Here is a 14356-nt window from a genome sequence, read left to right as displayed (position 1 = left end):
CGTTTTCCCTCTTTCCCGCCATTCCCACAACGCTGCGCCCCGATACCCGGCATTTTAACGCGAGCGCGATTGCATTGCCACAAATGTATCTTTATCAATTGTCTCGTGGTGTCGGCAAGAAATTGCATGCTACGCTGTGTATCAGCCACTCGGATTCGATGCGCTTTTCTCGTTTGCCTGCGACGCCGACGCCTGTCGAAGTCCAGTTTTCGTTTCTTGCAATCTGGTGGGCCAAAGAAACTCGTACGTTTTTAGTAACATTTAATTCAAATTTGGAATTTGTTCGATTTTGTTTTCTTCCGAAATACAACTGAAGGAAGTTATGCGCGAACTCGTCGATGTTAAGTACCTGCGTCTGGAAGAGTGACAACGGCAATCGTCCGTAATTTCCGCAGTCATCGACGTCCATCATCTTTATTGGCAATATTCTCCTGCCTGGAACAGAGATCATCCGTTGTGCCCATCATTATTACGTTAACTGTCGAGACCGAGATGTGCGGACATTTATTTAGAAATTTTGCTCGTCGATATGAGTATAAAAAAAATCATCATCATTTGTCAACATGACCATGTTACATCTCGTTGATTTATGATGCTATAGGTTTTAAAAAAGGAATACAAAAATAGAAAAAAAAAAGAAAAAGTTTTTTTTTTTAACGACTGAAGGGAAAAAATATCCAAGGGGACGATCTGCGTCACATGAATTGATTTGGTTTCGCGATCACAGTCTCCAAGGAAGATCGGGTGATGCATGACGACATGCCAAGAAGCTTCCACCTATCGCGTGCATGCGAACATGTCATCGCCGTTAATATCGCCGCGCCGCAATGCGCTAACGTTGTATCTACGAAATGAAATAGAATTAACGCTAATGGCTGCATTACATCAATAATACACGGAATATCTGCCGTTGCGCTGATTGCCGAGATACTGGCAGACCTGATCCCACCGTTTTTGCGAGAGACATAAAACGCATCCGTCTCAATTTGTCGCACACGTGCGCGCGGCCGTTTTCTTCAAGACAGAAAACAGCTGGAAAGAGTGAAATTCCAAAACTCGAAATTTATGCTTGCTCTTTCTTTTTACAGAATAGTGGATCAATCTTCCCTGTGAAAGATCGACTCTTTAAAATATTATTTAAATTTTAGTATAATAATTAGCGTTGTGAGTGAAAACATCAAATACCAATCGATCAGCTACATTATATATTACTTGCTATAATCCTTATGCATTTAAATGAGATAGGCAAGGCGATAAACAAATCAAGATTTTAATGCAATCGCAGCGAAGAAGTTTTATTCACGATCAAGTCGGGCAGACAAATCGGGGATTGGATCGGATCGCGGGTGCATAGATCGTAAGATCGATGATAGTTCATACTCCGCGGACCTAAGCTACCGCACTATGCATTAACGCCCCGTATATGTTAGCTATGTACAAAACGTTATGCATTCCCGTGCAATCGTAACTTTCCTCATTCTTCGAGTCTTAAAAATACCATAAATCTGCTTGTCAATAATCAAGTGGCTCATTCAGAAGATAACGATTAGAAATTTATGACAGCGTGGAATATTGCGCGACAATTTAAATTTCTCCCTTGGTTATGTAATTACTTCTCCTTACAATAATAATCAGAGTTCGAAATACATCGTGCATAGAAACTTTTTGTTCATACGATTCGATACGCTATAGATACTTTTTGTTTGCGTTTACTCAGCTTTAACGCCGATCGTCGTGCACGATCAAGTCCGTGCATTGATTCTGGTTCTCGTAATCGTCCGCTCTTCGAATAACATTGAACACTCGCATCTGACCGTTTACCGTTTCGCAAACCTGCTTCCAGAGTTCGTGCCCCACGGTCTATTTTGGCGAGATAAGCACGGGTTCCGGGTGGGAGAGCTAACCGCGCCTCGGCGGGGGTGGTGGCGAAGGTCTCGCCCGACTCCAACCCCGCCACAGCCAAAGCAGCAAACAGCGCATACCACCACCACCACCCCCAGAGCAGCCAAGCACGACCACTACAACCACCTCTCCACTCTACCAGCAGTAAAAAAAAAATAAGTAAACACCGTCACCATCCCAACAAGTTGCAACGGGGCTGACCGCCCCGGCACATGGAGACACCCCCGACGATGGTCCCCCGACACAGGCACCCGCCTCCGGCCATCAATTATCACCATCACCACCATCATCATCATCATCATCATCGTGCATCATCGTAGCATATCCACGACAGCCATAGCACGGACCGACGAACGATACCAAACGGATGAGTTCGCGCCAGCCTCCGGAAACGAAAACTTTCTTGCAGTAAGTTCAGTCTTTGTGTAAACACGTAAATTGTAGTAATAAATTTAAACGACATTGAAATCGTAAAAGAATATACTTACGATTTAAAAATATTTTTGAAGAATAACATTTTTTCTAAATGCAATGCAAATCATAAATCTTGAAAGAATTCGTCAATTTAACATGCTCGAGTCCATAAGAAGTGGATGATATCGACGCAAGTGCGTTGTCGCGATTTGAAACAAGAGTGAATTGTTGCTACGAACAACAATCTTATTTTCGTCATTCCGTACCTTGTTTCCACTGAAAGCAACGTCCAATCGCGCATTTCGCAGCTAAGAATTCCGGCGGCGATAGTGGCACAATTCGCTTCCGTTTTTCTCGATCGGTTGTGTGAAGCGATTCGCCGTCTTCCGCAGGTGGAGTCGTATCGGAATATTACACATTACTTGACGCGTGTCGCGCGAAGCGAAACCCGGCAACTGCATCCCGCCAATCCGGAGTCTCGCGGAGCCGACCGCGAACAACTCGCGAGCGAAACTCAAGCTGCTCTCTCTTCAGCCACGCCTCTTGATATTCGTAATGCGGCTGCTACGTGGTTGCGAGATGTTTAGCGCGAAACGCGCGGCGGTCCGAGAATTACCCAATCAATGACTGTCGGGTAACGCAGTCAAAGGGCTAACTTAATCATTGATAGAACGGAAGATTCTGCCTCTTCCTCTTCTCTCCCCGAGACCACCACACCGTCGACCACACGATTGAAATTGCCTCTCGTACAATTATCTCTGTTACTCGTCGAGATATTTTCGACTCCAGTGCGTTGTTGTAAAAAATCGTGACTTTTCTTCAGCGGAAACGCATATTATAGTTTCGGACAACCTTCTCTCGGTAAATCCAGTTTGGTATTACATTTGCTAAGTTTTTGGTCCTCATTAATTTTGCCTCAGAAAATTAATTGAAGGATAAATAGTTTATAATTATTCATGTAAGGTAATTTTTTCGCGATAATTTGCAGATATGCCGATCATGCCGAAGAGCAATAACGTCTGATCTAAGAACGATTTCATCGTCAAGCGTTAAAAAAGATGAAAGGCACGCGCCGAGTTCTTTCTTTCTCCTTTCTTTTCTCAGATATTTACACGTATTTTTCGTTTACATCGAATCTTGCGCGACGAAGAGAATTGTGGCCGACGAAAATGTTTCGCGCATGGCGAGCGAGAAACCCGCGCGCGGACCTTCTCGGCTCGCGACACAAAAGAAACCGAGGAAGCTCTACGCGGGTGGAAACTTCGCGATATTCAACAATCAAAGGGTTAATACCTCTCTGGTCGCATGCCAAAGAAAAGTTGTTTCCCTGTGCATGTTTCGACCGAAATTTAGTCGCCGCAGTGGATTTCGTCCAAATTTACGTGCTTAGATTACCGCCGCGTGTAAATCAGCGAGATTTGTATCTTGCAGAACAGGATGGGGATGGAATCATGGGCGTGGATTTAACTGGTCCAAGTATTCAAAAGTATAATCGATTCCCGCGATTCATGTGACGCAAATATATCGCACATAATATTAACTCATTAATTTGTAATTCAATTTTTAATTTTGCAAACGGAAGATGGAAAAATTATCTCTATGTTTTTTATTATCTTAATTCACTTAATTATTTTTATTTATACATTATATTATATATATTGTTTTATTTTTCATCACCTCATACTTACGTTTTTGCGTTTTTTGTTTCAGTGGTTTGGTAAAGCGATCTTCTGGATGATCTTGGGAGCGACGCAAATCCGTTCGCAACAAAATGATGACAGCAAAAGTAAGTGAATGTATCACAGAGATTCTCGAGAGAAAAAGAAAAATATCGAAAACAATCGCAATGTCCAAACGCACGAATTAAATCTAGCACCGATTGACTCGAACTTTTGATGCAATATGACTGTCAACGATTACATCAGTAATTGGATGTCAGATATTGGCCAGGTGAGTGGCCACCTGACCTACCCGCGATTCTTTTGCTCCGGCTTCTATCAGCGACGTCACTAAAAAAAATCCGATGTAATGTACCTGCTGTTATACGAATGCAAATTGCTTACAGCAACAACTGTCCGATCGTTAGCGTTCGAGCGAGCTGTTAATGCTCGCAACACTTATAATGCATCCTATAGTATAAGCAGTTAATCGAATGAAATAAGGAATCGAAAAATGTCAGATTTTCCAATGTCAAATAAAGTTTCCAATCTTCTGGAGAAATCTTTGACATTTATGAGATAACTGAGAAGTTTTGCATGTCCTTTCGAATATATGTTATGTATGATATAATACGCAATATAATATGTATACACATACATATAAATACAAATTAATATGTACAATTTTATTATACAGGTGTCCCGGGTTTTAACCCGACAAACTGCGGGGGAGCATATTCTACTAGTGAAATAAGGAAAAAATTCTTATATCGAGTTTGCTTAGAAATGCTTTATTACAAAGTTAATAAACAATATTGAAAAGAAAATATCAGATAATAACATACGGATTTTTTTCACAAAAAATAAAAATTTCTACCGCATTGATTAGTGGACGCATTTCCCAAAATGTTGTCCTTGCACATCGACTCAAGCTAGACATCGACGTAGTACAGAATTTGTTACGGTACGACATTCTGAAAATCATGAAAGCATACATCCAAACATTCCATCGAAAATTGTGTTGAAAGTTTCTTCGTCTGGTAAGTATGTGGATTATTTATGAGCCCATACATGGCTATTATGAGAATTGAATATGCCTGTCTTGTAAAGGTCGCTTCATCTGTACCTAATATCATTTGAATGAGAAAGATTGTCCCTTTCTTAACTGCATTCACATCCAGTTACAAAATTAGACTCGTTTTCTGATAATGATTGGAAGTAATTCTGTAACAGTGTGTAATGATATGCGAATCTGTCATCAGCAACGCAATGTTCTCCAAATAGTGTTTTTCGTGATAATCTGCAGTGAACTGAAGGCACGTTTCGACACTTTGAGTGTAGGAGTATTATCAAAATAGATTTAAGAATTCTTTCCCGAGCGTCGTCCGGTGTCTCGAACACATCATATTCATGTCATAGGTGCGAAATGAACCCAAATTACGTAATTGCAATGGGTATTACTAAACACAGAACTATCTGGTATCTCCTGTTAGGAAATCTACGTTGATAGACTCTCGTACGCAGCTCGTGCATTTCCGTCACAGAAATCGTACACGAAATGAATATCAGTGTATTCCTCATTTGAAAAACACTTTTGGCATCTGGATAGTAATTGCTAGTTTGACACGACGATTGATAATCTAACGGCTACTGTTGTGAAAGTAACAACATACGTGAATCGTTTCAACATAGTGAACATGATAATGTGAATACACGTACATAACATCTTCGACCTTCAAATTCTACACTATGTTCCGTTGTTACCTTATCTCAATATTTCTTTTCAATATTGGTTATAACTTTGTAAATAAAGCATTTCTAAGCCAAACCCGATATAAGAAATTTTTTTTTATTTCCACTAGTAGAATATGCTCCCGCAGTTTGTCGTTAATACCCGGGAACACCCTGTATATATATGATACTAGTATTATGCGAGATACAGCGTTACGTTTCTCGTGATGTGTACTCGGTGCAGATCGATAAAGGAGCAGTCTTAAGACTTTTTATTAGCTGTCGCTCTCGTTCGCCACGCGTTTCCAATAGATCCGTCGAGTAAAAATCCAGCGGCGGATATTACGTAGAATCGGTGTTTACGATATATACCGCGCGGATCAGGATATAATATGTATCGCGTAATAGTCCGACATAATCGGGGCCGAAACCAGTTTTCACCGCCGTAAGGATTCCACCGGGCAATTATCCCCGCGCGCGATATGAATGCGAATTCCTGGCGGAACAGATCAGCGCGCGCTCTGAAAAGAGCTGCGCCTTCACGCGGTTGAATCGCCCCACGTTACTACGATTGATCACCACGGCCCGTTGTGTCGCCGACGCCGGTGAGGCACGCGACCGATCCGGAACCGCTGAGGCTTCATGAGAAAGTCAGCGAACCGCGATTTAAAAGCGCACGAGCAGTTCCATGTGCACCAACCTGCGCCTCCGCAAAATCCGCTGAGATCGGCAGTACGTTTACTAATCGCTACTATGTCGTTCGGAACTCGACACATTCCGATCCTTGTTTGCGTTTTCTTGTTTACGCGAGTCGGCGATTTGAATCCGTCTGAGATTAACGAACGCCACGTGGACATTTAAATTCTTGAATTTATTTCAGCGAAACACTGAAGCGAGAGCGAAGGCGGGTTATCGGGGAGGAAATAATAAATTTAAGATATCGGATATATCGCTCGAAAGCTCTTTTCGTGGAGAATATAAAAATATATCAATTTATAATGGCAACATAATTATTTTATATCATGGATGAATGTGCGCGTAAAATTCCCACGTGTACGTCCGTATCAGCTAAGATTGTTACGTTGACAGCGTAACTGGAGAAAAATGGGTCCTACCGTCGATTTAATTCCGACTTATGTGAGTGAAACCATCGAGACTTTTAATTCTATTGTAACTACGTTGCAAATTTAAGATAACTATACATTCACGCGTGTATAGATCAGGTATTTCCCAGCACTGTCTAGTGCTACAAATCTTGTAAATTTTATGGATCGAGCTTTTATGCTCGTTTAAGTTTTTTATGAGGCCCCGTCTAATTCTGGAGTTTGTTTGGGTCAGCCACAAGTGGCAGTAGATTCATCTTCGTGCCCTCTATGTGCGCACGACGAGCTCTGTGCTGATATGTTTTCTGTATTTCCAGCAAACCACAGCGGATCGAGAAAGCGCAGGAGAGACAGATGATACGTCATCACCGAGCTGTCGGCAATGGTACCGATGTGTCACGCGATGTCGGGAAAGCTGATAAGTTGACTGTGCTGGGCGGATGGCGGTAACAAGCACCTCAAGACTATCTCTCGTGCGGTTACCTGCATACACGGAAGGTCACTATAAAGCCTGCGTTTCTCATGCGACCAGGAACTTAAGACGTCTCATACTTCAAGTGAGTAAAGCTTAAGTAATATTTATCGCGTAATATATGTAAATGGTATCCTAGAGAGGCTGAGACAAGAAAGGATATTATTAATTCCTGCAATACGTAACTTTAAAAAATCTGAATAAATACTTAACTCTTTTATTTACTCATAATATAATGATATTCCTTGAACGATTGAAGTTGACGAGCTTAAATTTTTATATCGATACATTCCTTCTCCATAAATTATAACAAGACGCAAGTTACGTTTGCTTTCATCTTCGCTTCATCTTCCATTAAATTTTTAGTATAATTTATTCTAAGTTATTACGACAGTTAGGCGCGAAGTTGTGCGAACTAAACGATTCGTGGGATCGGAACAATTCGTCAGAACCGTAGTTTCTTGTATCGCTAACTGCGAAATTTCATTTATGACATAGATTTTTTGCTCGCCTAAGAGTAGTTGGTATTCTTTTGTAAATCCTTTTGCACGAGATCGAGCGGAAAGCGAAACTGGCGGTAACTCCCTTTCTCCGCGTGCGTGCTGATTTTTATTCGACTTGGTCCTCGTGCCGGCGAAGGAACGGTTTGAAGCATGTAGATTTATAGTACGCGCTAATAGTATCCTAGAGTCGAGGTTCGCTCGATCACCTACGCCCTTTAAATTCGACCAATTGCGTGAAAGAAGGTTCGGTAGTAAGAGAACGTGCGTCATCTCTAGTCAGAATATTTTCTCCCGTCGTAAACGATCCGCATTTATGTCTTCCGTCTTCGGTGGGTTCTAAACGCGGTGAAACGATAATGACTAGCATACTCTTCCGAGTCCTTCTTTGCACTTAAAATATCTCTTGAGCTCGCTATGGTAATTTATGACATACAACATTTTAGGATTTTTAATAATTTTACTGCATTGTACGTACAATAGTAAATACTTTTCGATTAAAAGTAAGAGTTTCTCTTAATTGTTCTGAGAAAAACAATCTCAAAAGTCATTGCATCTCTACAGTTCCGCGAAATTCAAATTTTTTACAAGCGGGCCAATGGAAGCACATCGAGAACAAATCGATCACCTTTATCTCATGAAGCTGATATATGAAATTGGCATTAAATCTCTGTTTCTATCTCGGCAGGAGTCGCACGGGCGAGGACACGCATGTTCACATCGACAATTTTTATCCACCTGGGGAACACGTTTGTCGTTACATTTAAAACGCGCGGAGTTCGCGCGCGCTGGTGTCCGTCCCAGACAATTTCTCATTGTCATGTGTACACGCGACCCGGTTTATCTTTTATCAGGGCTTTCCCCAGTTCGTTCGGTCTCGCCGTAGGAAAATATCCGCAACGCGAATGACCACGCCCCGGCATACCGACTCCTGGGACCCGGCTCCACGCCGTGGCTCTAAACGCGCATAATTGCGGCATCAAAGCTTTCTATTGTTGAATCGGTACGGTTTATACGGCGAGATCCGGCTTGTGCGGGCCCCAGAATAACGTTTAGTCCTCTCGCCCGTTACGGCGTTGCAGCAAGAGGATGCGGAACGTCGTTACCAAGATCGTTACGAGATACTTAAATCCACGAAACTTTCGCCGGACCGTACAAACACGTTTAATCCGTCCGTCGTATGAGACACTAAGCGAGCACTTTTCGGGCCATAGGGTGTCGACAATTTCCGCGGTTAAGGGGGTATTCCTAGTATAAGCGGAATTTGTATGCTATTTTGTGAATTTTTTTGAAAAAAGTATAGAGGTTTTTTGAAAGGCAGGGTTTTCCGCTGCTATTCATACTATTTGGGTAATGTTTGCCAAATTTTTGTATTTTTAGACAATAATCTATAAATAACGCTGGCACATGATATTAAATAAGAAAATGAAACAAAAGTTGGTCGCTGGTTCCGATGATTTCAGCTGTCTGCTCGCATCTGAACAAAAAAACCAAATAGATTCTTTAATTAGTATGAAGTGTGGTCTATAGGCAGGTACAAGAATGAAAAAAATTGGTTGGTGTTGAAAATTTAAAACATGACTTCATTGAGAATTAGTTTCGATTTGTGCCATTTTTTCCACCATTAAGGGCTGTAGAAATTCCAAAAAACAATATTTCGACTTTGATTGTGGTAGGGTGCTATAGCCATCACATATACTGAAGATGCTGTGCAAAGCCTGAGATCAATTGATTAACTGGTTTTTGAGATAATCATGGGAACCAATTTGAAAAACATGGTTTCGAGAAAAAACACGTTTAAAGTTTTTCATACTGATTAACATAGAGATAATGTTACTTAGCGAAGAAAGGATGGGAAGCGCGAGAAGCCCCGTTAAGGTTTCCCCTGTACGTTCATTGTCGTTACGTCGTTGCACCATGATCAAGATGTTAGCAGCGGAGTCGGGAGCAGCAGCGGGCAAAAATGACGATTATTAACCGATCATGTTACAAAAAGACCGAGAGGCGGATTAACTCGCGTCACCTTTTGTAAGATCTGGAAAGATAGTCGAGACTGACAGATCGTATAGAGGATCAGAATGAAAATAAGTTGATCACAACAGGAGTATTGGCCGTACAGCCTAAGACCTAGGCGTGTGAACCAGGGATCCTGCAGAGTAAAAATAAAAATGTTAATTTTAACATTTTTGGCATGTCCCAGAAAGTCCACTCTAAATTTTAAGTTAAAGTAACTCATTCGTCATATGTTACTTCTTGACAAACTAGAAATGTTAAGTAATTAACACAATACTTTACATTTATTTTGTTATTGTAACTTAAGTGTGATGTAAAAATAACATACAAAGTAATTGAAAACTACATGGAAGAGAAGTTACAATAACTCATCAGAAAAGTTGATAGAACATTTTCGTTCGTACAATATGAACATTTACTTTTTATGTTATATTAACACATGATAGTAATTATTTCAACTTAAATTATTTTTGATAGAAACATTTAATTTTAGTAAATTTGATTATTTTATATGTCAAAGTTCATGATTATTTGAAGATTTACTTTAACTTCTTTTAGAATGTTAAACTGACTTTGTGAACATGTTGATTGTTTAATTATTTGTGTAAAAGCTAGTCAATTTTACTTTTTTTTTCTTGGAAACTATGGAAGGTGAGTGATTTAAACTTTATGTAAATAATAGTACATGTTTTATTTATAAGTATGAATTTTTATAGTTATATACGAATGGTCATATACAAGGTGTGCAACAGTTTGCATGCAACAGTTTCCGTTTCACGGCTCCACAATATCTCAAGACTCAATGGACTGAAACAAAAAAAAAACAAGATAATTAATCTACAGGCTTGTCGTTATCGTGTGAACCGCGGAAATAGAAAAAACAAACGACTTTTTCAATAATTTTAAGCTGTTTAAAAATTAGGTAATTATTCATTTTAGAGGAGTCAGCTCCGATGACCTTGACCTTGACATATGTTGTCAACAGTACCCTCCTGAGTGACCTTCAAAGGTTTTAGCCGTCGCTCGTTGTTCATTAAAAAGTTATTAACAAAAATTAAACTTAACATTAACTCGATTAAAGCAGAAAATAATTTGTATCACCTGTTTTGTGTTTTGGTTAAAATAAAGAATACCTTATACTTACTGTATTTATAAATAAACTATTCTATATATTAATAATTCACTGCTTTAAATAAATTTTGTTCGTTCATATTCAAAATAACTACTATATTTTCGAAACTTATGTGTCCTTATGTTTATAATTACCGGTTATATTTTCTGAAATTGGAGCCCTGGACATATACGCTCGGTTTTCAGCCTGCTTCGCGGGAGGGCGGGGAGGGAGGGGCTTCGCCCCTCCCCCCGTCGGGATCCGTGCCGTGTACCAAGTGATCAAAATCTGTGTGAAATTTGTTACACTGGCTCCGGCGGGGGGGGGGGGGCGAAGCCCCTGCTCCCTGCCCTCCCGCGAAGCGGGCTGAAAACGATGCCGATACCATCCCACACCCCTATGTCATTCGTCCTAGTCCCCCTGCAGTTCGTTTCTATTTTTTTCGGCGGGAGTGTAGGTGGACGGGCTTTGCCCTGCATACACATTATATTGTATAAAACAGCTTTGCTCGCTGTTTAATAAATTATATGTTTGTATAAATTAAATCATTTGTTTAATGAATAAAGCCTCGGACACATACGCTCGTTAATGTAGGCGACAGTTGAGTGCTCGTTTTCATCCCGCTTCGCGGGAGCGATATCCACATAAAATAAATAACAAACCTTTGGAGTGAAAACTATTAAACTTCTTTTGTTAATAACTTTTTAATGAACAACGAGCGATGGCTAAAACCTTTTGAAGGTCACTCAGGAGGGTCACCTGTATAATATATGTCAAGGTCAAGGTCATCGGAGCTGACTCCCCTAAAATGCATAATTACCAAAACTTATAATCGTAAAATCACCAGAAAATATCGACAGTTTTACATTAAAAATAAATAGAAAAAGTTAATATTTTATAATTTCGCTGGTTCACACGATAACGACAAGCCTGTAGATTAATTATCTTATTTTTTTTTTGTTTCAGTCCATTGAGTCTTGAGATATTATGGGAGCCGTGAAACGGAAACTGTTGCATGCAAACTGTTGCACACCTTGTATATGACCATTCGTATATAACTATAAAAATTCATACTTATAAATAAAACATGTACTATTATTTACATAAAGTTTAAAATCACTCACCTTCCATAGTTTCCAAGAAAAAAAAAGTAAAACTTGACTATTTTTGTGGCCTACAGACGGGTTTCCCCCCTTAATGTATTCCAAGCAACGCGTTTCGGCTGGCGTTTCGCGACGTGCCGAATGATTAACACGTTCACCGTCGTGGCCGTGTCGTGTCACCGGTGATCAACATGCAATAAATGTGTCCAGTCGCGTGAGCAATATTATAACGGGCAATTATCTTGCAGATAATAACTATTTAATATCAGCGAATCTTGATAATCAAGTGTGAAAAGTCAATTATAGATACTGGCAAAAGTTCATATGATATTAAAGTGAATTTAAAAAATGAGTCATTTTATTGGCGTGGGATCAAACTATTGCCCGAAAGATAGCAATATGATTATTGATATCAACAGCCAATACTTTGATTAAAATATTATCTCATTGTTATAAATTATAAAACTAGCTTTAATATCATGCAAACTTTTGCAAGTATCTCGCGCTTGACGGTAAATGCGTTAATGAACACCGTTCGATATTTTTCATCGATTAATCGTGCCCAGACGAGCGAAATTAGTGCGCGAACTCGACGTTGACGCCATAGAAAGGGCTTTATTTTCGTAACTCTGGACGTGGGAATCGATGAATCGTGGCCGCAATGAAGCCGCCGTTATCGGTCGCGCTCGCCCAGATCCGCTGTTTATCGTACATTTAACGGATAAACAATGAACTGAAGCAAATACACGGGACAGTGGGGACGCAAGGCGACAACGACGGACGGGGGTGTGATGCGCGGGGGATTGCCAGGGAGCCGCGGGGTGCGGAAACGCCGCTAAATAGAGAGCGAAACCACGAACGAGAAGAGACAGAGCTGGCTAGCGGTATCGTCACGTCGCGAAATCGTGCTGTACAGCAAATCCCATGCATATTTATTAATTAGTCAGAATTATGGCTCGTCATGTAGCAGTTTTAACGGATCATCCGTTGCTACGCGATCGCTCGCTTCTCGCTTTTTCAGATGCGCGTGCATCCATGTGGCGTACGTATGCTGCGCGAAACCACCCTTCGGCCGGAGAGAGCGCCGGAAAAATTTATAAAAGCTCGGACGAAAGCGTTTTCCACGGAAAAAGAAGGACGCGTCGGATAAACGGCGCACTAAAAAATGGAACATCGCCGAACGATTCTAATCCTCGTGCAGCTTCGCGGAATGCACGCAGTGAAGCTACCGGTTTCAAAGGAGATCTCTCGGTATTTTTGAAAACGACGTACTATCACGGCTTTTTGGCCCACGAACTACTCCCCGGTGCTCCCCGGAGTTTCATCGAGCAGCCCATTAAAGCGCTCGCAAGGAGATTAAGATACCCAAAAGCTCCGATGAACCGCGAGGCTTCCTCGCGGCACCGCAGAGTAAAGCCGGATATAAATAATTTAACCGAGCATTTATAGTAACATAAATATGTATATAGCGTTGAGAAGAACGTATACACGTTCCGGAGGAACTCTATATATACACCAGTCAGGCCCGGTACACACTAGCGGTCCGCTCACGGTCCGATCAAATATTCTTCCATTGGTTATAATGGACGTATTCACATTACGGGTAACGCTCAAGTCTCGCTCCGCTCCATTATAACAATAGAAAAATTTGATCGGACCGTGAGCGGACCGCTAGTGTGTAGCGGGCCTTATATTGTACTCTACTATCCTCGCTCGTAGAACGTGAACGTGAACAGTCTCTGTTTGAGGATCGCGGCTCACCCTTCGCGTGCAGTCAACGCGAAATAACGATGTGCTTCCTCGCGTACTTAATTTCGTGGTCAAACGCGCGCGAAACCAGGACGGATATATGTCCACGCGCGGTGCTCTCGTAACTCGCGGCCGGGTTGGCCCGGCTCGCCGGCTTCATTTCAGTTCCGACTCTCTCGACGGACTCCGTCAGGCGAGTCTTTTAATTTCCATTTTTAATTAGTAAATCCAGCGAACCGTTTATCTCATCCCTCTCCCGTCGCTTCGTGGCCTTTTCCCGTTCGCTCGCCCTCCGGTGTTTTGACGATGTTTCCGCGAAAACGAGAGTATCGCATTCGCCAGCTCCGAAAAACATGCTGCCTGTATATCGGCGTCCGTATCATTTTATCAGAAATGAAAAAAGAGGAATAAACAAACAGCGGATAGCGCGCGGGCCCGATAAAACATGATTTTTCTGTACGATGTCTACGGTAAGCACGCTAGAAACTACCGGATTTTCGACGAATTTTTTTCCACCTGGGATTCTCATAAAACTCACCAGTTCTGGCTTAAAACGATATATTTTTTTGCAAAAATAGAACTATACACGCGCGATCGACG

The sequence above is a fragment of the Ooceraea biroi genome, chromosome 6 (assembly GCF_003672135.1).
Source record: "Ooceraea biroi isolate clonal line C1 chromosome 6, Obir_v5.4, whole genome shotgun sequence".
In the NCBI taxonomy this organism is placed as follows: Eukaryota; Metazoa; Arthropoda; class Insecta; order Hymenoptera; family Formicidae; genus Ooceraea; species Ooceraea biroi.
Note: the sequence above shows the minus strand (reverse complement) of the source record.